The sequence below is a fragment of the Mus caroli genome, chromosome 3 (genome assembly GCF_900094665.2).
Source record: "Mus caroli chromosome 3, CAROLI_EIJ_v1.1, whole genome shotgun sequence".
NCBI classification, from domain to species: Eukaryota; Metazoa; Chordata; class Mammalia; order Rodentia; family Muridae; genus Mus; species Mus caroli.
The window spans coordinates 24774044-24778781 of NC_034572.1; the positions used below are offsets into that span (position 1 = coordinate 24774044).

General features: G+C 38.8%; 1 long non-coding RNA gene across 1 annotated transcript in view; it reads right to left on the reverse strand.

The window, feature by feature from the left end:
• LOC110291393 overlaps positions 1–3865 on the reverse strand; it is a 26742-nt gene extending 22877 nt beyond the window's left edge. The window contains exons 1-2 of the long non-coding RNA XR_002377558.2: positions 3792–3865; positions 724–831 (exon numbers count right to left, since the gene is read on the reverse strand). This is a non-coding gene — a long non-coding RNA (uncharacterized LOC110291393). The remainder of the gene's footprint in view (positions 1–723; positions 832–3791) is intronic.
• Positions 3866–4738: the final 873 nt, after the last annotated feature.

A 4738-nucleotide genomic window follows, 5' to 3' on the forward strand; every position in this document is an offset into this window, starting at 1 on the left:
AGAGACAGAGACAGAGACAGAGACAGAGACAGAGACAGAGACAGAGACAGAGACAGAGACAGAGACAGAGACAGAGGCAAAGAGAAAGAATTTGCCGGCTCACTTAGAGGACAGTGAAAGTGAAACTGGAACCACCTTTCTCTCTTGTTCTTATTTTACAAGCCTGCCCTAATGGCCTCTGGGGACTGGAATGTGGGTTCTCTTGTGAACTCTGAAAATGGAGGTAATTGAGACAGAATGTCTGGAAAGTGTGACTGTGCTCCTGGTTACACTAGAAACTCCTGTGCCATGCATAGAAGTAATAAACACAGATAGGATGAAGAACGAAGTCAAGAAATTACTAGAGTTCCTGATTTTATATATATATATATATATATATATATTGCTAGAAGCTATTTGACTAACTGTTGTTGCATGATACTCCCAGTATTTGGTGACTTTAAATGATGCTTTATTGTTTTTCTTAATTCTGTGAGTTGTCAAGGCTGGTCTGCTGGTCTTACTGCTGTCACTCATATGTCTATTTCAACAAGGTAGTCATTTCAGGACAGACTGGACTGGGGTAAGCATCTCTGCTTTCAAACCTGGCTGTTCCTCTGTGGCATGCCCTAAGATTCACCCCAGATCCATAGCACAGCAGTGTCAGGATATTCTAAGAAGTCTCCAAAATCAACAAGAGTGGACCAAAACACAGTCTCAGAAGATGCACATTATCATTTTTACCTCTTTTTGTTGGTTATGACACATCCCAAGGCAAGCCAGATTTGGTGTGGAAGACAAAGGGATTCCACTTCCTGTATGGAAGAGTAGCAAAATTTCATTGCTGAAGACCTGCAAATTGGGTGATACAGTTACTGCTATGTGGAAACCAATGTCATACAGTACAATATTTAAAGTTCTTTCAGAAGGCACTTTAAAGGATTCTAGACTAGAATTACCAATTGTGCAGGCATAACACCATTTTGAAGAGTCCTAAAAAAACAAACAAACAAACAAACAAACAAAAAACAATGATTAGCTAAATCTGAAGCTATTTGAGATGCTGGTAGACTGCTGCCTGCCTTGTCCCCTGCAGGTACAGATATTCATAGAGCCATGTCTGCCTGCACTACATTCTCTGCTGGGAAGCAGAGCCACCTGACAGCTTCTGTAAAGCTCTGGGCTGGACAATATTTTGCATAATGTTTCAATTGGCTTCAGAAGTTTAAGCATGAATCTGTTGCTTTAGACTGCCTATTGGTTCATGAGTAGGCATCGAGTATACCCTGATGCCCCAAGGATAACCTACAAAGAAAGTTACAGGCCACGTTCTTTGCCTGACAAGTTTCAAGTATGATGAGATGGTTTTGATTGCAGGACTGTCATCATAGCACTGTTGACAATCATTTCCATGGTGCAGAAGTTTGCCAGAATAACAGCCAAATGCCTTAACAAACTTTTTTTTTTTTTTTGCTTTAAGGAAAAGAGGTGAAGTACATGTATGTATTGCAGGGAGGGGGAAGGGAGAGTTTAAAGGTAAAAATTTACATATTCTAAAGTGGCTACTTCTGATTTGCTGTTTCCACGGTGAAATGACATTTTCCCTTGTCTAGCTCAACCTTAATGGAATAATTGTTAAGCAGAGGGTAATAGCAATTGTGTTCTTTCACTTGCCGGGCGATATAAATAGATAGTTGAGAAAGTATTGCAAAAGGCAAGCTCTTCAGTCTTTCAAACACTCATTGTCATAGTTGCAGTAACAATTCTTTCATGCTAGGATTTCAACTTGTAGAAAATGCTTCATGGTGCCCCTAAGAAGTGTCTGATGGCAAATAATATTGACTTGAGTGTTATTAACTGGATTGTAATCCATGCATTAAATTGAATGGACATAATATTCCCTCATTCACAAGCCCCGTTTGATTTTACACCAAGACACACAAACATAAAGAACATGATTACTACCATAAGTAAATGGACAGGGCTACAGGAGAGAACTCATGAAGATACTTCACACATGTTTGCCAAAGAGCACATAACAGTTTTAAAGGCTTGAAGGAAACATACAGCAATTCTGTAACTATTCAGTTAGGATGTTCATGGAATTTTAAAACCTGGTTACTTTGCCTGTAACATGATCTACCAAGGTAAGTGCTTTGTAACAATGAAACTCTAAAACCTCATTTCTTTGAGCCCTAGTTTGTGATGGATTGTGTGAACGTGTGTCTCTGTGTGCTTGTGTTCCTGCACACTTTTGCATGGAGGTTGCCAGGTGTGTTGCTCAGTTACCCTCCACTTTATTTTCTGATGTAGGATTTCTCACTGAACCTATATGCCATTGCTTCAGCTGGGATGACTGGCCAGTAATCTTCTGAAATTATCCCCCGCTACCATCATCAATATGTACATATAGATATGTACCACTTTGCTTGACTTAAAAAAAATAATAGTTCAAACATCAATAAATGCTCTTTGACAGTTTCATACCTGTGTATAACACACTCTGGTTCCCCTTCCCCTTACTTTGCCTTGTCTCCTTCACTCTGTGCCATCATGCCTTCTCCATATGTGCAAGTTTTTCTTTTGTCTTCCACAAAGTTTAACTCAGGCTATCTGTATGACCACAGGATTGAAAATGGCATTTGGAGACTGGTGGGCTCCATGCTGGGGATTCAACTGAACACTGTGCCATGCCTCTCACGTAGAATCTGTTAGCTGCCAATAGTTAAGCATCAAGTGGAAGGGGTTTTATGGTTTATTTTAGTTTTTATTTCTAGACAACATGTAGAGGTAGGAATGATAGATTCACAGCTACAGGCCTGTATGAGAATGTCATAATAAAAACCCATTATTGTGAACTTTAAGCATATGCCAACAGAACTTAAATGGTGAAAAATCATAAATAATTCTTCTATTAGCTAAAAAATAAAAACGTCTCTGTGAAGGAAGCTTAGCTTTGTATTAGGCATGTCACTGAATAATCAAAGAAGTTGTCCCAGATTTATATTTATCAGGCCACTAGTTCCTGAGCCAAAGCACAAAACAGACATAAACTGTCTACTGGGAGAGGCTTGATGAACTCGGTTACATGACACAGCTGTGACGACTCTGACCATGCTGGGGTTCAGATGAATGCATAATATCTTGGGACTTTACATTGAATACCATGGATAGAAAAATGACTAAAAAAAGTATGAGTACCTATTCGTGTGTTAGAAAACTTGTAAGAAGGCAGTGTTTGCAGCTGAGGCTGTGGCCTAGCCATTTCTAAGACTATAGGTGAATATTTTTTGCCCTTATCCAGTTGTAGATTTTCCATGTTTATTACTTTGCTTATTTTTCTTTAACCATGGTAGTGTATACTGCCATCTTCGACTAAATATCTGTGCATGATAATTATATAGTTTAATTGTGGTTGTTTAGTAATCCCATTTGACCAAACATTTTCCCTCTAATCTTGCCGTATTTATTGTTCCTCAAATTTGAGACTCCTTTCCCTTTCTGTCCTGTTGGGCATGTTGAGTTTATTCCATTAAGACACTTCCAAAACTCAAACAAGCAAAACCTAAAGAAAAAACAAAACAAAACAAAAAACTTGTAATATTGCCTGTAAATGCTTCAATTACCTTTCTTTAGAAATCCCATTTTCACTCTCAATAATTTGGTTATTTTATCTAAAATTTCTGCCATGTGTATTATGAGACAAATCAAATTAGATTCCTTCAATACTCAAAGAAGACTGAAGTCAGAGAAAAGAGGGGAGAGACAGACATAAGAATGAATATGCTCATCTCAATTACATCCATGCTTACACATCATTGGATACAGCTCCAGGAAAGCCATCGTGGTCACTGGCCTAAGCCCCCATCGGTGGGAATCTGAGCAATCTTTATTAACTGGACGACTGAAATACAAGAGCCCTGGGCTGTAAAGCTTGGGGTGTTCCCACTGTGATGCTTCCAAACACCAATGTGATGTCAAAGGGTTCTTAAAATCTTCTGTCATTTAGCAATTGGCTGTTCCAAGCTGGTAGTCATGAGGTCAGCACACCTCAGGCTCACAAACATCACATATTCAACACCCACAAGTAAATTCCCATCTTTACCTTCTTTTCCAGAAACACTTTTCAGGGGCTTTTTGTAAACAGAAAACCAGTTTGACCTTTTTAGGTCTAATTAATCCACAAATAGTTTCTAGCAATAGTTCACTTGTCATTTGGCCAGTCTACTTTGTTTTAAAACAAAAATAATAACAAAGAGGACAGGTGGTGGGGGAGGGGAGGGTTGTCTGGATAGATTGTGGAGAACTTCCAGCCAGAGTTAGGATGGAGGTGATTAAAATACACTGTGCAATCCTTTTTTTTTTTTTTTTTTTTTTTTTGGTTTTCCAAGACAGGGTTTCTCTGTGTAGCTCTGGCTGTCCTGGAACTCAACTTTGTAGACCAGGCTGGCCTNACTTTGTAGACCAGGCTGGCCTTGAACTCAGAAATCCGCCTGCCTCTGCCTCCCAAGTGCTGGGATTAAAGGCGTGCACCACCACCGCCCGGCTCACTATGCAATTCTTAATTAGGACATTAAAAAATTCTGAAGTAATTTCAGATTCAAAAATGCAAACCAGAAAGTATTGCTTTATGTATAAAGAGCCTATATAAGCTTTTATTCTAGAGTTAATTTAGAATTCTAATTTAGAGGGATCCTTTGTTCCAGATTTTGAAGGAAAAAAAAAAAAAAACACTTCTGAGCTATTTTTCAAAAACTTC